The sequence below is a fragment of the Leiobunum rupestre genome, chromosome 10 (assembly GCF_980474605.1).
Source record: "Leiobunum rupestre chromosome 10, qqLeiRupe1.1.hap1, whole genome shotgun sequence".
NCBI lineage: Eukaryota > Metazoa > Arthropoda > Arachnida > Opiliones > Sclerosomatidae > Leiobunum > Leiobunum rupestre.
This window is the reverse complement of record NC_143393.1, coordinates 47,784,836-47,810,501: the sequence shown is the minus strand read 5'-3', so window position 1 is coordinate 47,810,501 and position 25,666 is coordinate 47,784,836. Positions and strand designations below refer to the sequence as shown.

Below are 25,666 nucleotides of genomic sequence, written 5' to 3'. Positions count from 1 at the left end.
AGTTCTTTTATCAATATATTTAATTAATAATTATTTCAAAGTTTAGATGGCGCCATGGTTCTCAAAGCAGTGATATTAAAAGATCTCAACGGGTGGAATTGGAGAAACGCTAAAAATATTCTCGACATATTCATTCTCCCTGAGTATAAATAATAACCCTCAAATTCTATTGGCTGTCTCTCTCTCTCTCTCTCTCTCTGACAGTTTAAACTGCCTCTAATGATTGACGGCAGATATTAACCCACTTGAGTATTTGGAAAAAAAAACCCTTTGCTACTCGACGGAGAGTTTTGGAAATACCACGTTGACAATTTTCAAAGTAAATTGGCATTAAAATGAAATGAAAGGTGTACAATACCCAGAAATTAATTTAGTTGATACCCCTGAAATGATTATAATCGACTCCCCTTAATTGATTGATATAACTGATAACGAGCTCCCAGAAGTACCCATAGTAACTTTACCCGATTCTCCAGAAATGGAAATAATAGATTTAACTGATACCCAAGACCCTACCTTTTCCTTAACTACAGTAACTGATTCGCAATTGGAACGTTTAAAAGAAATGACAATGGTACGAGATTATCTTAGCGAATATCAAATCTGTTCGCACCCTATCGTTAATTTACCTGGTTACTGCTAAAAAATCGTCACGTGTTAAATTAGGCAAATTAGAATAGCTGAAAATACATTGCGCTTACTTCTGATACAACTTTGATAAAAATTAATCCTGTTTCGGGGTTCCCACTAGAGGAAATCTTAGAGACTATTAACTCGGTAGAATACACTATTTTAGCAATTGCAGATATATACTGAAATGATTATTGTTGGATAGGAAATAAAAGAATCGTGCTACGTGTCTCTCCTCGAGGGGGTCCAGGAACTAAAAGAACGCTGGGTCGTATATCTAGAGATTAAATAACACTTGAGATAATCGAAACTTCAAGTCCTAAAAGTTATTTTAATCTCGGTACGGGTAAAGGGATATTTGGAATTACTATGTAATAAACCTTGTTGAGGGGGTAGTAAAATTTAGGCATAATTTCAACTTTACGCGTCAAGAGTGTCGCTAAATAGGGTTAAATCATTGTTTTTTTCTAGTTAGAGAAACTTTAAGTTGTACACCGTTAATCAAAAAAATATCGCAAAAATGTTTCCGTAAAGTTCTATTTCTTTTGATTCAGCTGCGTTTGTTATCAGATCCATGCTGCCCTGTGTATCTTTGTACAGGCCAGATGTCGCTAGATCCTTCAACGAATAAATATTTCACTATATTCGGATCAAAATAAATTTATTTATTTTATTTTTATACAGATTTTTTTCATTTTTTTTTGCCTTAATTTCAATTTTGGGAGTCGGTACCCGTTTCACCGAAGATGAAGATGCTTCGTTTTATTCAGCGTTGGGTAAATCGCCGTGTAAAAAAACATCTAGCATTGCATTAACTTTTTCCTCGTCCTCGTCCGAGACCCCTACAATACGTCTCTCGATCTATAAAGTAAAGAAATCAAAATAATAAGCTAAACGATAATCCATACCTTCTATTCACTAGTTCAATTTATCACTGTCTCATATATCCACTATCGTACATACATACATACACTAACTTACTAACGCTTTAGTCTCCGCAAGTTTTTATGTTGTATAATCAAAGTTTTGAATCGAATAATAATAATAATAATAATAATTAGATCAAAACAAATTTCAAGCTTACGTTAATGTATTCCCTTGAGTGAGGGCCCAATCTTTGAAAAATCTTCTCAATGACGACATGGGTAGCTAGATGGACGTCGATGTAACCTTCGTCCTCTTGCAGGTTCAATTCACGTAAATACCAGTTTTTATATTTTCTTAACATTATTTCTAACGTTCTAAACGAAAATTGTTTTTCGGTTGGCATATCAGGCTTAAAAGAAAACCTAAGAACTGCTTTAGTTACACGCATATCCACGTTATTTTCCATAGCTAATATTTAGCCCCTAAACTTGCTCGTAATTATATATATATTTATGCCAAATCAGAAATCACTTGAAATAATAACTTCATTTGGTACTTAAAAACGGGGAGAGGTGGGAGGAGGGGTTTGGTAATTTATAAATTTTTATAATCAAATGTACCATAGCAAAAGTATATAAATAATACAAGAAGTGCACTAATTATTATTTTCGCTCGCCAGGTAATTTCGTTTGATTTCCGTTTCGCACGGACACAGATAACATGGTAACGCGACTACAGCGAACCGATAAAGCTAATTAATAAAATATTGTCAACCATTTGATATTAGAAATGTTAAAATAAAACTTTTACAGATAAATCTAATTTATAAAATATTGCCAATTGAGGGTTTGCAAGTTTGTTTGATTATAGGTTTTGAGTGTAAGAAAAAACTGCGTTTCGCTACATTACACGGTGCGTTTAAGAGGTTAGAGGGAGAGCAAAGACTATTTATACGCTTCGCTTAGCTTAGATACGCATATGCTTTGTTGACCTCTACAAGAGTTACAGACCTAGACCAATCAACATTTTCTGTAGACTTTCGGTTTAAAGTTCGGTTAAAGGCTGAAAATAAGATAGAAGACTTAATCAATATGTTTGGTGAAATATATTTTTCTCTGGAAGTTTATGTAAATATGACTCAATTTTCATGATGACTATCAATTAGTTTCAACTTCCACATTAACAACCAAGGCTTCAACTTCTTTATAGATATTACTTAGAAATAACGCTAAATACAGGGTTAAATTCAATTCAAAATAAAAGACCATGACAATAAAAAATAACCTTTAAAATATAAATCGCGAAGAAAATGAAGTAACGCGACTTTTAAAATTAGTATAAAATGTTTAATCCCTCTTAAAACGTGAAAATTCATATAGGACAAAACCCAAATACATGTTTACTGAGCTTAGCACTCTACTTTTTCAATCCTCTATTCTCAATGGTGGCCTCTATTTTTACCATCGTCTGCTTCGTAAACTTTATGGATGCATTGGAAGGGCTCAAATTAAGCTAAGTGGGTACACTTCTTGTTTAATTTATATACTTCTAACCATATTAAAGTATCAATTTTAATAAAAGGAATTCAACTTAAGTGTTGTTTTGCTATCTGAAATTCGAAAACAAAGAAGGTAGTACAGGGGTACTTAAGTTGATTTTAATATTTTTTTTAGAAATAACTTAAGTATACAGCGAAATAATCATTAGTGGTATCTAATTTTTTAAGTGCCCACATACTTCTCATCTCGTATAAAAGAGGGTCATTTTTGTACTATAAAACCATTCCATTCCTGAAATCCGCTACAGGAAAATCTGCAAAGGGATAAAAAACAAACATATATATATATATATATATATATATATATATATATATATATATATATATATATATATATATATATATATATATAGCTTTAATCAAATAAATAAATATATTCCTTATGGATTATAAGTTCGCGAAAGGTGTGTATTATATTTAATTTCTTACATTTCGTTTCATTATTTAATGATTTTTTTTATTTTTTTAAAAAGTATGTCTTACTCTGAAGTCACACTCTGGTTTTGGAGTTACAGCTTCAATTTTTGATGGTGCCCCAGCCGTGTACTTAACAAACGGTGTCAATAGTATCGTTGTCTCAATTCAATCTTGGGATTGTCTTACTGAAAAATGGTCCTATGTCATTGACGCTCTGGGGTCACAAACAGGAATACGAATTACTCTACCAACGCCTACTATTAAGCAGTATTCGGATTGCTGTTACAACCATTACTTTCGCGTAACGTCGACAGGCGGAGAGTTTAATTGGATTCTGCAACCATTTAGTCAAAAGTATTTGCTAGATGAAATGTGTTTAACTGGGAGTTTGACGCTTAGCGTACCCCAGGTAATTGCGTTCGATCAGTGCAAACCCAGAATTGATGAGCAACTTTCCGTACTTCGGCAAAATCATTCATCCATCACCACAATGTATGAAGTTCTCGAACAAAAATTCAGAACTTTCTATAGTGTTTTCAAACCTTTGGAGAGGAGAGAGAATCCGTGTGGCTTTTTAGAACTATACAGTGGGTTCCGTCTCTCAAACGACTATTCTAAGCCTTTGGAAAACTTCTTTTTAGAAAAATTCTGTGGGAATTGCCCCTTTGAAATATATTCTCTAATGAATTATTGTTTGAACGATATAAAACATTTACAATTACTGTTGGGAGACATACTGTAATTTTCTAAACAATAAACAAAATACGAACCATTTTCATGTTTTATTATTATTAGGAATATGGATGAAAAAAAAACACACATTAAATATTTATTTCAAATATCTGTAGAACCGAAGCCTCTTGATCCTCTTTCTGTATCTTCTTCAATTTGCTAATACAAACCAAAACAGGAAAATTGAAATAATAATAATAATAATTTTGGAGGGTGGAACATATCAATTTAACTCACAAGGCATTCCATAGGAACTGGCATCGAAATACATTCGCAGATAAGATGAGCTATTCGTTCGCCTCTGAAGATTTTAAATGCGTTTTTCCAGTGATTAATCAAGACAACCCCTATTGTACCAGTGTAATTTTTATCTATCACACCTACTAAAACATCAATACCATGTTGTACGGATTTACGGAAAGACCCGAACGAGTGGGTAGAAATAAATAAATAAATATAAAACATGGTATTCGTTAAATATATATATATATATATATATATATATATATATATATATATATATATATATATATATATATATATAATATTACCAATACGTCCGTAGCAGAAATCAGGTATAACTACACTTAAATCAGTATTTATTAGCTCTCTTGCCATGGGGGCTACAACATAGTTATTTGCACTACATAAATCAAGACCTGCAGAGCCAGGTGTTTCTCGAGTAGGCGCGCATGCATATTTCGTTAATCTTACGAATTTCAGAATTTGCTGAGGAATTTCCATTATGGATAAATATTAAAGACAAATATTAAAAAATATTCTAACGAGTAAAGAAGTTTCAAACACAAATGACAAGTTTTACGAAAAAATTCCTTTTATAGCGTTTAACTCGATTTAAAATTCTTTAGATACGCTACTTAAGATAATCTATGAAGTATTCTTGTAAACTGATCTTGTTATAGTGAAGATTAGTTGATTAAGCTAAGCAATTTACGAGCGACGTCCTAGCGTACTTGTAATTAAGAAAGTAAGTACTTAGTTTTACGATTTTGCTTAAAACTATGATTTTAAATCGATAAAGTGAAACACGTAAAGTGTCCCTGACCAAAATTGTTTCACAAACATCTGTACCGTTTAATAAGATACGAGTATGATAACGATTTCTAGAGCCCTATGTTCGATAATGATTCATTAGGAAAATTTGAATATAGTTTAAATTTTTAATTACTTATTTTTGGGTTGACTACCAATTTGGAGGACTACTGTTTTGATTTTGATATAACTAAATTTGATTGGTTTTCGAAAGGAGTATAAAAAGGGTAAACAGAAAAATTGAGAGATAGTATTAAGAAAACAGCCAATTCGAATTGTTTCGGAATCGGCTCGATGGACTAAGTACGTAGAAATACGTCAATTGTAAATTCTAAACTTTGTATATATATTATATTCAATCATTCATTCTTACTAATTTTATAGTAATGGATCCTATTTCCATAACTTTGGCCTCGGGAAATGAGTACGTCGGTACGACAACCGAATCTATGATTTGCTTTCACTGCGGCGAATGTACGAAAGAATTGGCTGTAAGAGGTGGAGGACTGTTCTTTTGCTGGGGTCGAGAGTGCGCGCATTATCAAATGGGTGTAATTTTTCGACATGGTAATGTCTATACCAAACACATCCCCGGGCATCTTATAAAGGAGTTCCCGCCCCATCTCCGTTGTACGTACTGTGGAAGAAGAGGGTCGAAGAGAAGCCGTCGACGGGAGGAGTGCTCAGCGTTCGATTTCATGGGATGCTGTCATTACCCTAAGCCTCCCAGAGACCGAACTGTAGTTCGTTTTATAAATAAATAAATAAATAAAATTGCGAATAATTTACAAATAAATGTCTATTGACTTTTCTTCATCCTATAATATAAGTTTATTCCTAAATTTTTAAGCTTATTACAATAAGATTTCTTTAAGAGAGAGAGAAAAGAATTGCTTAAATTATTAAGTTAGGGTTATAAGTCAACATGATAACTTATATCCTGGGTATAATTTACTAAACTTCAATAACTTTGACTTGATAAAGTAGGTAATATATGATTCCATCTAAGTATACAAAAAATGCTTCAATCTTTCAATAACTTTATTTAAATTACATTGATTGTGAAAAGGCATAATTTAAGTATGCGAAGGATATAATTTACTAAACTTCAATAACTTTGACTTGATAAAGTAGGGTAATATATGATTCCATCTAAGTATACAAAAAAAATTATTCAATCTTTCAATAACTTTATTTAAATTACATTGATTGTGAAAAGGCATAATTTAAGTATGCGACATCATTTAAACAATGAGAAATTAATTCGTTTATATCGTTGGGGGGAATACCCTGTAAATTCAACTCACAATCAATGTAATTTAAATAAAGTTATTGAAAGATTGAAGCATTTTTTGTATACTTAGATGGAAACATATATTACCTACTTTATCAAGTCAAAGTTATTGAAGTTTAGTAAATTATACCCAGGATATAAGTTATCATGTTGACTTATAACCCTAACTTAATAATTTAAGCAATTCTTTTCTCTCTCTCTTAAAGAAATCTTATTGTAATAAGCTTAAAAATTTAGGAATAAACTTATATTATAGGATGAAGAAAAGTCAATAGACATTTATTTGTAAATTATTCGCAATTTTATTTATTTATTTATTTATAAAACGAACTACAGTTCGGTCTCTGGGAGGCTTAGGGTAATGACAGCATCCCATGAAATCGAACGCTGAGCACTCCTCCCGTCGACGGCTTCTCTTCGACCCTCTTCTTCCACAGTACGTACAACGGAGATGGGGCGGGAACTCCTTTATAAGATGCCCGGGGATGTGTTTGGTATAGACATTACCATGTCGAAAAATTACACCCATTTGATAATGCGCGCACTCTCGACCCCCAGCAAAAGAACAGTCCTCCACCTCTTACAGCCAATTCTTCCGTACATTCGTCGCAGTGAAGGCAAATCATAGATTCGGTTGTCGTACCGACGTACTCATTTCCCGAGGCCAAAGTTATGGAAATAGGATCCATTACTATAAAATTAGTAAGAATGAATGATTGAATATAATATATATACAAAGTTTAGAATTTACAATTGACGTATTTCTACGTACTTAGTCCCTCGAGCCGATTCCGAAACAATTCGAATTGGCTGTTTTCTTAATACTATCTCTCAATTTTTCTGTTTACCCTTTTTATACTCGAAAAAAATAATTTACAACTGACATCATAATTATAAACTGGGGGCGGAGGGTGAGGGGGGAGGAAGAGAAAACCTTTCGAAAACCAATCAAATTTAGTTATATCAAAATCAAAACAGTAGTCCTCCAAATTGGTAGTCAACCCAAAAATAAGTAATTAAAAATTTAAACTATATTCAAATTTTCCTAATGAATCATTATCGAACATAGGGCTCTAGAAATCGTTATCATACTCGTATCTTATTAAACGGTACAGATGTTTGTGAAACAATTTTGGTCAGGGACACTTTACGTGTTTCACTTTATCGATTTAAAATCATAGTTTTAAGCAAAATCGTAAAACTAAGTACTTACTTTCTTAATTACAAGTACGCTAGGACGTCGCTCGTAAATTGCTTAGCTTAATCAACTAATCTTCACTATAACAAGATCAGTTTACAAGAATACTTCATAGATTATCTTAAGTAGCGTATCTAAAGAATTTTAAATCGAGTTAAACGCTATAAAAGGAATTTTTTCGTAAAACTTGTCATTTGTGTTTGAAACTTCTTTACTCGTTAGAATATTTTTTTAATATTTGTCTTTAATATTTATCCATAATGGAAATTCCTCAGCAGATTCTGAAATTCGTAAGATTAACGAAATATGCATGCGCGCCTACTCGAGAAACACCTGGCTCTGCAGGTCTTGATTTATGTAGTGCATATAACTATGTTGTAGCCCCCATGGCAAGAGAGCTAATAAATACTGATTTAAGTGTAGTTATACCTGATTTCTGCTACGGACGTATTGGTAATATTATATATATATATATATATATATATATATATATATATTTATTTAACGAATACCATGTTTTATATTTATTTATTTATTTCTAGCCCATCGTTCGGGACTTTCCGTAAAACATGGTATTGATGTTTTAGCAGGTGTGATAGATAAAGATTACACTGGTACAATAGGGGTTGTCTTGATTAATCACGGGAAAAACGCATTTAAAATCTTCAGAGGCGATCGAATAGCTCAACTTATCTGCGAATGTATTTCGATGCCAGTTCCTATGGAATGCCAGTTCCTATGGAATGCCAGTTCCTATGGAATGCCTTGTGAGTTAAATTGATATGTTCCACCCTCCAAAATTATTATTATTATTATTTCAATTTTCCTGATTTGGTTTGTATTAGCAAATTGAAGAAGATACAGAAAGAGGATCGAGAGGCTTCGGTTCTACAGATATTTGAAATAAATATTTAATGTGTGTGTTTTTTTTTTCATCCATATTCCTAATAATAATAAAACATGAAAATGGTTCGTATTTTGTTTATTGTTTAGAAAATTACAGTATGTCTCCCAACAGTAATTGTAAATGTTTTATATCGTTCAAACAATAATTCATTAGAGAATATATTTCAAAGGGGCAATTCCCACTGAATTTTTCTAAAAAGAGTTTTTCCAAAGGCTTAGAATAGTCGTTTGAGAGATGGAATCCACTGTATAGTTCTAAAAAGCCACAGGGATTCTCTCTCCTCTCCAAAGGTTTGAAAACACTATAGAAAGTTCTGAATTTTTGTTCGAGAACTTCATACATTGTGGTGATGGATGATTGATTTTGCCGAAGTACGGAAAGTTGCTCATCAATTCTGGGTTTGCACTGATCGAACGCAATTACCTGGGGTACGCTAAGCGTCAAACTCCCAGTTAAACACATTTCATCTAGCAAATACTTTTGACTAAATGGTTGCAGAATCCAATTAAACTCTCCGCCTGTCGACGTTACGCGAAAGTAATGGTTGTAACAGCAATCCGAATACTGCTCAATAGTAGGCGTTGGTAGAGTAATTCGTATTCCTGTTTGTGACCCCAGAGCGTCAATGACATAGGACCATTTTTCAGTAAGACAATCCCAAGATTGAATTGAGACAACGATACTATTGACACCGTTTGTTAAGTACACGGCTGGGGCACCATCAAAAATTGAAGCTGTAACTCCAAAAACCAGAGTGTGACTTCAGAGTAAGACATACTTTTTTAAAAAATAAAAAAAAAATCATTAAATAATGAAACGAAATGTAAGAAATTAAATATAATACACACCTTTCGCGAACTTATAATCCATAAGGAATATATTTATTTATTTGATTAAAGCTATATATATATAAATATATATATATATATATATATCCCTTTGCAGATTTTCCTGTAGCGGATTTCAGGAATGGAATGGTTTTATAGTACAAAAATGACCATCTTTTATACGAGATAATTATGAAATATGTATAGTAGAAATGTTAATATAAAATTTGCATAATTGAGGACGTGTGAATTTATAAAAATAGTAAACTTAAGGTTGTTTTTGTTTAACCCCCGATTTTTTTTAGGTATATGTTCATATTATAGCCGTCCTCAGGTTATCTTTATAAAAACAAATGGTTGTATAAAAAAATGATAAGAAAGAATAATAAAATTGTTGATTTAAAACAGAAAAGTTATGTCTGTCGAATGTTTGAGTTTTCTTAAATTTATATCATATACATTTCTACATGGTTTTATTTCATTGTAATAAAGTCTCTAACACTTATGAATAGATAATTGTATAATTGATTTACACATTATTAGAGTTAGAAATTTAGTCTTAGCAATTTACACTTTGCCTGTTTCTTAGGCCCGAGGTTTGCTTTTAAAACATCAATGCAATTAAGTTAAAAATATAAACACAATACATCTAATATAATTATTTTTAACTGAATTGAAAACCTTGATATATATTTTTTTTTAAAACTGTGTTTTAATGTTATACAATTTCAAATGCAGGTATTGTGTACAGTACAGTACAAATGCATAATTTAATGAAGCAATTCTAATTTTAATACTTATATATAATGAAATAGGAAAAATCTATTTCTAAAACCCTATTTTGAAACTCAAAAGAAACTGAAAGAGTTTCACATGGAATTGGGATTAGTGAGCAGCCATTATCACGTTACAATGTGGTTTTTGTTATGGAACCAATGACAATAAGCTTTAAACTTGGCTTACTTTGATAAAAAACGTCTCTTATTCCCCAAGAACATGTATATTTATCGAGAATGTACTAGCTCTATTAGATATTTTGGAGGAAGGGCGAACTAAAATTTATGCTTGTTTACGAAATTAATTAGCATATTTTTAAAAAAAAACATTTATTCTTAACAAATGCATTCATATTAGGATATGATTTACGGAAAATGTACTTTCATGGGCTAGGCTTAGAAATTTAGTCTTAACTATTTACACTTTACAGGTTTTTAGGTCTAGCTTTAATTTTTTGCGTATTGGAAAATGTATTTCAGCATATTATTATAAGTAAAATTTTAGTGTTATCAAAGTCCACCAGTTAGGAAATGCTTTATGGATAGGAAAATATTTATAAATACTAAAGACAGAGGCAGAAACTAGGAGATCAGAGGAAAAAGATTTTTGAGATGCCCCTGATGTGATAGCCTACATTGAAGATGTTGAAATTGTTTGGTGAGAAATCACAAAACCTTTAAAATAAAATAATTGATTTTCCGTATTTAATTTTTTTCTTAAAATCCTACTACTACGCCAAGAATGTATTTATTTATTTATTTATTTATTTATTTATACTCAGGGAGAATGAATATGTCGAGAATATTTTTAGCGTTTCTCCAATTCCACCCGTTGAGATCTTTTAATATCACTGCTTTGAGAACCATGGCGCCATCTAAACTTTGAAATAATTCTTAATTAAATATATTGATAAAAGAACTCTAGTGATGACACTTCCACTATTTTCAGTGACGTACCGATTCTCACGTGACTTTCATTTTCTGTGCGCGCGCACCCGATTAATAAGATAACTGAACTTTGAGCAATGGATTTTTTTTCCACTGGTACTTAAGATATGCCGTCAGGGAAGTCATGGGAATCAATTCTTAGTTACAGTTTTCGTTATCTCAATAAAGAGTCTTAGCATTGGGAATAGTCATTGAAGGTCACGCTGAAAAGTAAGTTATAATAATAATAATAATCAGCTAGGCTATTTTATTATATTTAAAATGAAATTTTTAGGCATTCTTTTATATATATATATATATATATATATATATATATATATATATATATATATATATATTGGAAATGTATTAGACAGAAATTAGGCCTAGTAGGGGTAAGATTAGCGTAGAAATTAAGTTACTATCACGTGACTCGTTCATTTTTCTGTGCACGCGCACGTTTAATAAGATAACTGAACTTTGAGCAATGAATTTTTTTCCACCGGTACTTAAGATATGCCGTCAGTGTAGTCATGGGATTTTTCACTCTTAATAAATACTTTAAAATGTAAAAAATAAGACTCACTATTGAAAAAAAAAACATAACACTTAGCCATTTTTTAGCAATCTTCTACGTAACTCAATTTTCCAAGAGGATTGTTTTCCGTAAACATTTTCAAGTGAGAGCTCGATTTTGATATCGTCAACGTGGTATTTCCAAAACTCTCCTTCGAGTAGCAAAGGGTTTTTTCCAAATACTCAAGTGGGTTAATATGTGTCGTCAATCATTAGAGGCAGTTTAAATTGTCAGAGAGAGACAGCCAATAGAATTTGAGGGTTATTTGAAGTTTAGATCACGTGATGAATTATTCTCAACAAGATAGGAATAAATTAATCTTACACGCGTCATTTCTCTTCGGCACATTGACGAGTAAAGACCTGCTGACGGATCGCTCAGTCTTTTCTACAGCTCGACAAAGGATTTCTACCCGTAAAGTAAGTAACTATTTTTTCTTGGTAATAAACTATATTTTTAGACATATTTAAAACAATTTGCATATTGAAAAAAGCGTTTATATTGAGAATTTTAGCGTAGAAATTTAACCATATTGATAAAATTAGGTTTAGTAGACTTAGGGGTAAATGTAGACTTAGAGAATGTACCATTTGAAACTATAGAACGTATTTGGTCTAGATCAGCTATGGACATTGAAGTGTATCGACTTGAAACGTTTCGTCACTGGAAAAATCCGCACGTCACTAAGGAGCAACTAGCGAAGGCTGGATTCTACTATATTCAGCGGGGCGATGAAGTACGATGTTACAAATGCCATGGCGTATTAGAAGGATGGAAATCAGGAGACGTACCAGAGCTTGAACATGCTAGATTCTTTCCAAACTGTCCGGCTAGGGATAATTCACCATCGGAAAAAAAGTACCTTTCGCTAGAATGGGACATTCCCCCGACGCCAAAAGCAACTACGGTCTCTGACAAAAGCTTCTCACCTGTACCTGAAGAAGAAGAAGAAGACGTTTGTGACTGTCCCTCGGATGTCAGACGATACTGCTGCTAAACACTACAAATACGTGAGTTAGAACTTTTAATTAAATTAAGTTGCAGGAGATCGTTTCACCCCATTTAAATGCCTGTAAACTTAACTACTTTAATTTGTTTTAATTGTGTAATGTACAAGATAACCATCTAATGGAATATCTGATAGTACCTACTAACATGTAAAACAAAGTTCTAAAATAAAAAATTAAATGTAAATAACTTGTTTTTATTGCCTAGAGATTAGAAATTAAGGAGTTCGGAAGCGATAAGCAAACGGGTAAAAATCTAATCTCCAGATATCTGCACGAGCAAAACTAATTTTGGAGAATGGGGATGGGGGAAAGCAACCGGTGAACGAGAGAGAGAGAGAGAAAGTATCCAGTGAATGGGGGCTGGGGGAAAGCAGCTGGTGAACGGGAGATAAAGTATCCAGTGAATGGGGTTGGGGGAGAGAGAATCTGGTGATTAGAAATTCTGGTGATTAAGGGAGGAACGGGAGAGGCGCGGGGTGAACGGCGGGAGGAACGGGAGAGGCGCGAGTGAACGGCGGGAGCCAAGCTACAGCTTTGTGTCCTTCTGGTGATTGAGAATGAAATTCTCATTCACCAGATGGACACCCTTCTCTCTATAAGTGGGTTTTACTATTTATCACGGTGTTTTATATATATATATATATATATATATATATTGGAATTGTTACAAAAGGTTCTTTTAAACGTAACTTAGTACATTAATTTATTTTGGAAGTTCAAAACGTATTAAGAGCCTTTCAGAGTACTATAAAAGGATTTCATTTACAAACTAAATTAATATTTTCTTCAAACTTTCAATTCGTTATAATTTGAATTTAAATGAAAACATCATGGATTATAGGTGCGTAATCTACTATTAGACCGAACTAATTAAAAAAAATACTTAAAGTAAGTGGTTTTACTGATAAACTCTAAAGGAATTTTAGAATTTTCTAGAATAGCAAAGTAAAACTAAAACGTAAACCAAGTTTAAAACGAAACTAATAACTGGGAGAAAGGTTGAAGTATGTAATTTTTTTTATTTTTCGGTTTTTTAATTTTTGAGTTCCCTATATTATTATAAACTAAATTAAATATAATTTTTGAAAATTTGTGATAAAAGATCTGCTCCTTCGTGTTTTACATATATTTAAAAACTCGAGATTTTAATGAATTGTTTTCAAAGCATGAAAAATATAGCATATCCTTTGATTTTAATTGTAGTTAGTAGTTACTTAAAAAAAAAGTCGCTAGCTGACTTGGAGCTGGTGTAGTTAAATTTTAAAAATGTGTATTTTAAATTTTGTTTGTAAAAGTTTTTTTTGAAAAAGTTTAGTATTATAGTTTAAATTTATTAAATAAAATAAAAATAAAAATAAAAACTGGACCTATTAGCTTTATTGTAATGTTAAACTCCCATAGAGATTCCCCTAAAAGAAAAAAACTTGCGGTCCAATTTTGGGTACATGAATTATTTCGGAGAGGGAATCCATGTTTTAAATTCAAATTAACCGCGCGCCCGGGCAATCCGCGCCTCCCAGGTAATCCGCGCACGCGCGCGCTATCTTCCTGCCTAGGTTATCAAGTATCATACAACTTACATAATTTCAACTTATTTCGTACGATAAAACGCGATCGAGATATTCGTTTTAAGAAATACTCGTGAGATTGGTTCAAGTGTCAAGCATATTTAAGTACTACAATGATATTAAAATGAAGTTTAAAAATATTTCCATTCTACTTTAACAACGAATATTCCATGACGTCAAAACACTTTTAAATTCAAATTAACCGCGTCCCCCGGGGTAATCTGCGCACGCGTCGCCTAGGTTATCAATTTTTACATCATTTCAACTTATTCCGTACGATAAAGCTTGATAAGATATACGTTCAAGTATCTTTCGAGATAAGCGTAGATAAATGAACAAGTTGGCCTGGACATAATAGGTTGATATACGAAAAAACAAATCGTCGCGAGAAATACCCTAAATACATTGACTTTTCGATGATTTTACCCCCATTTCACCCCATAAATCCCGGATTTCGATCCCGAACCTAAACCTGAACCTAAGACTGACGCCACACCCTCACTTTCCTTCTACTTTTTTAATTTGATAATAAGTAGTTTTAAATTTATTAAGTATCTACGATACATTTAAATTAAAAATATTAGTGGCGCTCCATAATAATTTATTATTTGAGTAAGTTTCTAAATAAAAAGTATCATATTCCGAAGAAATATTTTTTATAATCAAAACCACAACAAAACTTATTATTATTAAATGTTTATTTAAATCCTATTGAGTTTCAATTTACAAGAGCAGTCAAATTTTCAAGTTTACGAATTGACTCGGCTTCCCTTTGGAGTAACAGCGAGTCCCTTTCTCTTGGCTGCAACAATCAGATATCACCTAAAGAAAAATGAAGAATTGTATCCTCGAGCCTGTGAAATCCTAAAGAAGGGGCTAAGTAGAAGGAATGTGAGGGTATGGCATCGATCCCAGGTTCAGGTTTAGGTTCGTGATCGAGATCCGGGATTTAAGGGGTGAAATGGGGGTAAAATCGTCGAAAAGTTAATGTATTTATGATATTTCTCGCGACGATTTGTTTTTTCGTATATCAACATATTGTGTTCAGGCCAGCTTGTTCATATATCTCCGCTTATCTCGAAGAGTACACTTATATGGTACTTGAACGTATTTCTTATCGCCATTTATCGTACGGAATAAGATGAAATAATGTAAAAAGTGATAACCCTGGCGTCGCGCGCGCGTGCGTGGATTACCCGGGGGACGCGGTTAATTTGAATTTAAAACATGGAGTGTTTTGACGTAATGGAATATTCGTTGTTAAAATGACGTGGAATGGAAATTAATTTTAAACTCCATTTAATGTCATTAAGTGTCTATTTTAATCAATAAGATAGAATCGTTAAGTACTTTGCGGGAGTGTTTTGACGTCATGGAATATTCGTTGTTAAAGTAACGTAGAATGGAATTTTTTTAAACTTCATTTTAATATCATTGTAGTACTTAAATATGTTTGGCACTTGAACCTATATCACGAGAATTTCTTTAAACGAATATCTCAAGTTTTAGTATGAAAAACGTATCGTTCTCAAATGATACTTGAATATACTATAAAAGGGGTTGTATAGGCTTGTGGGAGGTCATTCCACGGTTTACTATATTCAATATGCCTAAAGCTCAGTATACGTATCCTACGTGCCTGAAAAGTTTCGCTACCAAGTCCCCCTTAAATCGGCATGTTAGAGAAGTACACGGTGATAGACATAAGTATGTGGTAAGACTGTTGCTAGATTGGAAAATTTCAAGAGTCACCAACGAACTCATGACTTGTGCACCCGGCCCTTCCGAACCCATGGACCTGTCTTGCACACCGTCGCCAATGCAACGTTCGCAATCACCAACCCGTCCACCTTCACCTAGTCTGCTTCAAGACATTCAACTGGAATCTACCCGTACACAGCCATCTACATCAGCTTTACCCGACAACCCAACACCATCACCTGTTCCTGCCTCATCAATACTTGATGAAACACCACCAGCATCCCCAAGTATGGTCCAGGCCTTGAATGATACGTTAGCATCTATCCGTTACAATGCTGAAGACTATGATATTGATGCGGGGATGTTTATCGGAAGTTACCGAGCCGCTTTCAGTAAATTTCTAATGGAAAGGCTCGCCAGAAAACGTGGAATTAAATGGTTCTTACTCGTAAGATCTGTTTATATGAGACCTTTAGGGGGTGCGGAACAAAGAGCGGAATTACGACCCTATTTCCGGAGCACTATGCAAACAACATTAACGCCCGACGTCATTGAAAGCCAGCTGAACGACTGCATTGAAACAATACAGTCAGCAGCGGAAAACTTTAAAACTAAAATTTATAAGTTATATTTTGAACTAAATATTATATTTTTGATAGGATCGGGTTGGGTAATTGACCGTGTTCTGTATGTAGAATTAAATGTAGCATCTTACCAACCGTTGCGGGGGTCATCGTATATGGAACTACCTGAAAAACTATCTCGACGTCATGCGATTCTTAATATTAGAAACGAAAATGATGATAAATGTTTTCTCTGGTCCATTCTCGCTAAACTTCACCCAGTTAATAAGATTCAAAACGCTAATCGTGTTTCCAAATATACACCGTATGAAAATGAACTTGATACCAGTGATATATCTTTTCCTTTCAAATTAAACGCTACGGAACTTAAAAAATTTTAATTATTGAATAATTTATCAATATCTGTGTTCGGCTTTTCGGGAGACATATTCCCCCTTTACGTTAGCGCCAACAAGTGTTGTAAGGAAAGGGAGGTTGATTTGCTATACATCACCGACCAAACTTAAGATATTGACGATGGGAATAGACATTACTGTCTTATACGAGACCTAGGAAAACTGTTACAGCATCTAACAAAACACAGAAGTACAAGTTATTATTGCAGGTAATTTAGTTTCCAATATATTAGTTTGCAATCTACTAATTATTTTCTGCATTAGAATGTGTCTTCACCGATTCAGCGGAAACAACGCTGAACAGCGACGTGATGCGCATATCGAAGAATGTGCCACACACGGCGTCCAAAAAACAGTTTTCCCTACCAAGAAGAAGACGCTTTATTTTGATAAATATGAGTGGACGGAAAAAGTAAAAATAAAAATTATTTAATTTAACTCTTAATGAAATGAAATTATTAGGTGCAGTATGTATTTTACGCCGATTTTGAAGCAATCCTACCGAGAGTTCAAGGATGTGATCTAGATCCCGATTTAAATACCAGCAAAGTAAACATGCACATCAGCTGCGCGTATTCGTGGGTGCTTGTTGGACCTAACGGATAGTTATTTGGCAAAATTCCCTTTTAGATATATTATAAGAGAATACTTATAGGTGTACCTGTTCGAACCGATTGCTATCGAGGTCAAGATGCAACTCGCAGATTTCTGGAGTCTATTCTGGAATAAGAGAAGGAGTTGATGGAACTCATTGAGACCAATGTACCAATGATTATTACCCTGGAGGAGGAGGAACAGTTTTAAGCTGCTACGCATTGCTACATTTGTCAGAAACAGCTAAATCAGGGAAATATGCCCGCTGTTCGAGATCATTGTCATTTCAGCGGTAAATATAGGGGGCCAGCGCTTAACCTCTGTAATCTTCAAAAGAAAGTTCCAGAATTTATCCCTATTTTCCTTCATAACCTTAGCAGGTGAATTTCTTAAGTTAATTAACCAGGAAATAAACCTAATAATAATAAATCTTCATAGATACGATTTACATCTTATATGTCAGGAGATTGGCCATTTTAAGGAACAGACACTTGACTGTATTCCTTCCACTAGCGAAAATTATATTTCACTCAAACTAGGTAAAATATATTTAATTATGAATTTAACCTTAACAGTAATTTTATTATTATTTTTAAGGAGATTTCGGTTTTTAGACTCTTATCGATTTCTAAGCGATAGCCTCGATGCTCTAGTATCTAATCTCGTTTTGGAAGGAGCCAGTAAAGTTCAACTGCTTTTGCGGAAGGGGGTCTACCCGTACGAGTATATCGACGATGAAAAGAAATTTGACGAGACGACGCTGCCACCTAGAGAAGAGTTTTTCAGTTCATTGAAAAATCAAAATATTTTAGAATCTGATTATTTACACGCCCAAAATGTTTGGACAGCGTTTAATATTCAAACATTAGGTAAAATTACTATAGTATGAATATTTCAAATCTCTTAACCTCGGTTTTCGTAGGGGAATACACCGACCTCTATGTGAAAAGCGATGCGTTGCTCTTAGCTGACGTTTTTGAAAATTTTAGAACATTATCTATAACTCATTATAAATTAGATCCCGCTCACGATTACACCGCACCAGGTTTAGCCTGGCAAGCAGCTTTGAAGATGACCGATGTTCGCCTCGATCTCATACTTGATATAGATCAACACTTATTTATTGAAAAGGGTAACGCTTTTTGATATTTTAAATATTATTGTATTTACATTGAATTTTTAGGCATTTGAGGCGGTGTTTCAATGATCTCAACTCGTTATTCTGAAGCGAATAACAAATATATGCCCGACACATATGATTCGTCTAAAGAGAGCAGTTATATATGCTATTTAGGTAATTTACATTTTAAAAAAAAATAATTTTTAATTTTTTTAATTTTAATTATTTTAATTTTAATTATTTTAATTAACTTAATTTAACTTAATTGAAGATGCGAATAATTTGTACGGTGCTGTTATGTGTGAACCACTACCACTAGGCGACTTCCAGTGGGTTCAGGAGGATGACTTGCAAACACTGAAAATATTCTGAGTATTCCCAATAACGTTGAAAACGGATACATTTTAGAGGTAAATAACAAGTGTTATAATTATTGAATTATATTTTTATAGAATTGTTTCCTTTGCAGGTGGATCTTGAATATCCTCCAGAGTTGCATGACTTACATAACGATCTCCCAGTAGCGGCGGAATCTAAAGTTATTACACATGATATGCTATCTCCATACTCCAAAGATCTCTTAGGAAAATTAAATATTAAGGAGAATCAAAGTCTACCAAAACTTCTTCCTAATTTAAATAATAAAGAGAAATACATAGTACATTACCGCAATTTAAAATATTATGTAGAATTAGGTTTGAAAATAACCAAGGTTCATCGAGCTCTAACCTTCACTCAAGGAAAATAGTTAAAAAAAATATGTTCGATTCAACACTGAACAGAGGAAATTATCCAAGAGCTCATTTGAAAAGAATTTCTGGAAACTTATGGTTAACTCTGTTTTCGGGTAAATCAATTTAAATAATTTATTGCTGTTTTTTCCCTTACTTCATTTAATTCTTTAGAAAAACAATGGAAAATTTACGGAAGCATATAAATTTCGAGTTGATTCATAAACCAGAAAGAATGTTAAAAGTTACAAGTTCCCCTCAGTTTGAACACTTTACCATCTTTAATGAAGAGTTAGCCGGCGCTCATAAGAAGAGAGCTAAAATTGTTCTTAACCGGCCTATATTTACCGGATTCACCATTCTAGATTTATCCAAGGAGCTCATGTATCGGTTCCATTATGGATTCATAAAAAATACGTACGGGAACAAAGCATCACTATTATTTACAGACACTGGTAATTTAATTTAATATGAATTTTTTATTTAAATAGTACTAATATATAAAATATTTACAGACAGTTTAACGTACAACATTAAGAAGGATGATGTTTATAAAGACTTTGAAGTTCATAAAAACCGCTTTGACTTCTCTGATTATCCGCCTTCGCATTTCCTTCATTCTAATCAGAATTAAAAAGCTCTCGGCTATTTTAAAGACGAGACAAATTCACAGTTAATTCAAAGCTTTGTAGGACTTCGTCCAAAGCTTTATTCTATTAAATTGTACGGGGAGTCTAAGACCGCTGAAGAGATAGAAAAGGAGTTGCGATTGGGGAAATCTTTAGAGTCAATTTTAAACCATAAAAAGGTTTGTAAGGGCGTTGCCATGAACGTTATTAGAAACGTCATCCGCCACGAAGACTATGAACGTTGTCTTTTTAATCAAGAAACCATGTCAGCCGAGATGATGCGTATAGCTAGTTTCAAGCATGAGCTATTTAATTTAAATACTAGAAAACTTTGTTTATCACCAAATGATGATAAGAGATATATTCTACCCTGCGGGCTTCGCACCTTAGCGCACGGTCATAAAGATATTGAAAAATGATAATGAACGCTTGTATTTATGTTTATATAAAAAACTGCTATTGCTATAAATTGTAAAAATTATTTTATTGAATAAATTTTGCACATAAACTCTTTAATCATTTTATCGTTTACATTTTTATCTTTCTTAAACCTAGACACAATGTTATACATTTCTATTCATTTACACCTGTTTATAGCAAAATAGATACAGAATGCTCCACACGTATTACTAGAATTACTCTGTAATTGATTAGAATTAAAAGTAACAGTTTTACTGTTTCGTTCAATAAAGTCATTAAATTTAAAATAATCTGGCGGGTTTCCAAAGGAATCCATGAATTCACTATTTTTATGTTTAGAAAAATATATTAGAACCCAGTGTTCTCCAGGTCCAGCACTCGTATCGGTATTTACAATAAATAGAGAAGGGAATATTTTTACATATTTAGGTAGCTTGTCAGCCGCGAACACGCCTCGAAATATACTTTTAGTACTTAAATCTTTTTCAAGAATTTTAGTTATCTGTAGCGAATCCATTAATTACTGTAATCGAAAATCACGGTTCGATTTTTATCAATTTCAATAAAATTTTGAAACTCAGCGTAAATTAGAATGGAAATCGTCTCCGGTAACGGTTTTTCAAATTTTAATTCTAATCTCAGGTTACTGTTTTTTACAAGATGCAAGTGATTAGCGTTGTTATTAAGATCCGAGGTTAAATTGTACGCGAATAAACAATTTCCGTTAGGGTAATCTTCCCGACTTATCTGATTCCCTTCATCTACGTTCCACTGATTAGTTTGAATGAAAAGATTGCAATACGCTTGAATATATTGATTTTCCTTAAAGTTTAGAGATAACGCCTTATGAGGGACGCTGCTACCGTCAATGTACAATCCAATGCTTGATAAATCGAAATGTTGAAAGTTGTACGGTGATTTTTTCAAATCTCCTAGAAACGATTTTTGTTCCACAAACCCGCTAACAACTTTCTTGGGTGCTTGTCCGGTAAATAAATGATCTTGCACACTAGCCATAAGACGAGCGGGTATAGAAAATGAGGTTCACTCTGAACGAGTTACAGGATATTTAGCGGTTCCATATTGTAGCGCCTTGGCTTGAGCGAGCGATAGTTCCGGTATCACTTTAACTTTCCTCAGATAAAGGGAAGCTGATAAAATCTCCACTTTACATTTTACGTCGGAGTGAACGCAAAAAGCTGCTCTATTTTTATCGAATTTAAATTTCAAATCAACCATATTTAATAAAAAGCGTGGTTGTTGACATAAATCAGTATGGACTACGCCTAACAAGTCAATCGCCCCTTTTTGCGCTAAACTCGCTCGTTTAGAGAAACCATCGTTATCGAAAAATGAATCGAACTTCCCAGGCGTATCCCGATAGAAAAGTGAACTGGTTAAATAAGTTTTTTCGCAGAATCTCCGAGCGTTAATAAAGTTTGTATCATACTTTTATAAGCGTAATTTTGACTGGAAGGTGTTACTGATCTTTCATTAAGAAATACGTGGACGTCGCTAAAAAGCGAATGAAGAATTAAATTCTCGGGGGCGATATTGTCGGCTGGAGTTCCGGCTGCCCCACCCGCAACACCTGGAACCGCAGGTTGCGGTAGTTGACCATTATCTTTAGTTACCTTAACTCGAACGTGCAACAAAGTTTGTGAAAGGTCTATATACGTTTCAGAGTTACCGTTGATAGAAAATGTAATTGATGCGTTATCAACTATATTTGATATTGGATTATACTCAACCCATTCACCACCAATAATCGAAGATTGTGTCATAGGTACTTGAAACAAATCTAGCTCGGAATTTATACACTCAACTGAGTGCGGGTGTAAAAGTGACATTATGATAATATATCGGAACGTTTAGGGAACCGTCCTTTCGCTATCCTGCCTGCTGTTGAAATGCCGCTTTTCGATGCCGCTTTTCGACTGAGTTCGTTTCCTTTTATTTCCGGAAAACGTCATTCTTTTAATATGATCCGTAGCTGAAGATGTTAGTCTCATGGCTTCATAAGCTGCTGAAGCTAAAGTTTCCCTTCCAGCGTTAATAGAATGCGATTAAAGCGCTGTTTTAATTGGGACTCCGCTAACAACATCGATCGCTACTTTCGCTCCGGTACTTAAAAGTTTTTTTCCCAAGTAAGTAGCGCTTTTCTTCAGTAAAGGTACCGCGAATCTAAACGCTGAAGATAATATATTTCCTAGTCCATGTCCTCTTTGCACGGCTAAACCTCTATATACAGGTATTCCACCGAAACCAACCTGGTTTAAATAGTAACTTTCATAATCAGTTCTTGAGGGTGAATATTCAGACCTCATGATGTTAACTGTTCGCTCTCTTAAGCTAGAATGAGGGTGTGTCCTGAATGATTAAAGGTTTATAGTGTAATACAACGTGAGCTTTTCCACTATGAAACTGTATTGGCTCACCTAAATCATCTGTTATATTAATCTCTATAGTCTTAATATTATTACACACGACTGGTAGGTAATGAGGTTGTGAAAATATTTTGGTAGCTGTTTTCCCATTAGACTCGGCTTTCTCTTCGACGCTTATGATTCTTAATAGAGGTGCTAAACTATCTCCAACAACGCTATTTTCAACCAGATCAGAATAAACGAATAAGGAATGTAACCCAGCGTTCATATCAACTGGGTAGGGGGTTATAATTGAATTTAAAATGGTGAAATCATTATCTCTTCTATCCTTAAAACCTAGTAAAATCGATAGATCGGGGCCAATTACAGCTCTGATTTTCAGTTGCAATTTAACTTTAATTCGATTAGAATAATTTAAATAAGCGAATGTAACTTGTTCTTCTTGGTTGTGGACGTTCATAACTTCTTCCGGAGTTTTATAAAAACCCGCGGGAACTTCAATTATTTTATCATATTCGAGAGGGTCTTTAACTAGAGGGTTATCAGTCATTTTATCATATTCGAGAGGGTCTTTAATAACCAATAGATTAGGTTTTCGAACGGTATGCCATGTCCGAGGATAGCTTATTTCCGCTAACCCAACTTCGTACTGTTCCTCAAATCTTAACGGTTCAGCTAAATACGTTCGAAATTTACCAACGCTATTATCTTGGTAATATAATGACGAGAAATCTGAAGGTAGCGTTACGTAAAAACTCATTTTAAATCCACTTCTTGTATCCAAGAATTAAATGTAGGGTCGTAATCTTGCCACTTGACATACAGTTCTACGCGGCCGTCCGATTTTTTCCTCTTTTTTATTACTTTTTCGATTATGAAGTAACAGTCTTTTAAATCTCGACCAACAATCGGAACCTCCTCTCGATAGAATACTCCTAAAATGGGGTTAGAATTTAAATACATCAGCTTATATACAGGTGGGTCACGTGGTAGTCTCTCAGCTATTTTAAACAATTCTGTAGTAAAATTCGGGTTATATTTCTTATCGAAAATTGATAAATTTCTACTTATTCTACAAATATCTCCAATTTCAAACGCGTATGTTAACGGAGGAGAAAAATTTACCGAACCGTAAAGATTTTTCCATATTTTAGCAGAGTTATCTAGAGTAACTTCCGCGGGTTTGAATTTAATTGATCTGTGATAACTATTGTTATAAGCGTTTATAATATCATCTAAAACGTCGATATATTTAAGGGTGTTATTCTGCGTGAAATAGCGATATAAACGAGATTTAAAACTTCTAATGAATCTTTCAATAATGGACGCTTTCATTTCTGATCAAGTAGCGAAAAAGTTAATACCCCTTTGCTGTAATTGACTCTGCACTTCTTGACAGACAAATTCGTTTCCATGATCACTTTGAATTCTTTTCGGTTGACGACCTTTTTCAAAAACGTTACGTAACGCTTCTAAAATTGTTACACCTTTCTTATTTTTAACCGCTACAGCCATAGCGTATTTGCTAAATATGTCAATAATACATAATACGTAGCGAGATCCTGAATTATATTTAGACAGCTTCTGAAAATCTGCCAAGTCCGCTTGCCACTGTTCGTCAATTCCATAAACCATAGTTCGATTTCGTTTTAATCGTCTTCTAGCGGGTTTATGCAGCGTATATGTATCCTGCTTTATTAGAAATTGTTTTACTTTTTCCAATGAAACCTTTAAACCTTTATGTCGAGCTGAATTATAGAGCATTCGAACTCAAGCGAATGACCCTGGGTCTGCGGGATTAGTATAGATTTTCTCAAGTTCTTTCTCCATATCGGGTAATATTTTGATGTAATGGCATGTAACGCCAAAAAAGGAAATTAAATAATTCTAATATTATAATAACTATGATAATTAATACAGCTGTGATAATTTTCGGTGATTTTGAAAATGATTGTGATAAATAGGCTAAAAGTCCTAAAGTGACCGTTTCTGTACAACCTTCCATTGTAGGCTTATACTATGAAATGAGAACAACATTATCAGGTTAATATATTTTATTTAGTATGTATCCAAGGTCTTAGATGATGATAACATTGAACTACTTGGTGGTGTATGAAATACAGCGAATGTTTTTAACAGTGTCAATCTTTAATTAATTTTTAATTAAACGTTTTGAAATATTTGACTTATGAATGCCCTCGTAAAACTCAGTAACTCCTATAGGATCAATCACTGTTCCAGGCGTTTTTCTCACAGCGTCATACAAAAGATCGATTATATTAGATCCTCCAATCACTTGTCCTCGAATAGAAAGCTCTCCTGAGTTAGTCCATCTAATATATCTCGGATCTTCCGTAGTCGCTCGGTATAATGAAATTGCATCACTAACATAAGTTTCAGGTAGAGAATAAGATATTTGCGCGAACCTAGTTTTAGGTCGTTCAGAGTTTTCAATAACGGGATAGATTTGCTCTTTACGTACGTAAGTTAACCGTCGTTGGAGAGTTTGATTGTATAATGCTAATTTCTCTGATTCGTTTAAATCTGGATTATCTAGAATAGATTTCATTTCATCATCGAGTGTCTTCTCTTTTTGAAGTTCAGGTGTTTCTTCTGTTTTGGAATGTTTAGTGTTTTTTAATCTCTCCATTACATCTTCAGGTACTAGAAGCATTTTTCGAGCCATCATCGGTTTATAGCTCGGCTTATTGCACTTCCGGCGACTGAGCTAACGATAGATAGCAGTGGCGCTAATAAAAATGGA

General features: G+C 33.6%; 1 protein-coding gene across 1 annotated transcript in view; it reads right to left on the bottom strand.

The window, feature by feature from the left end:
* The window catches only part of LOC149926075 (uncharacterized), a 374,126-nt gene that overhangs the window by 104,627 nt on the left and 243,833 nt on the right, over positions 1-25,666 (bottom strand). The gene's annotated exons all lie outside the window — the stretch shown is intronic.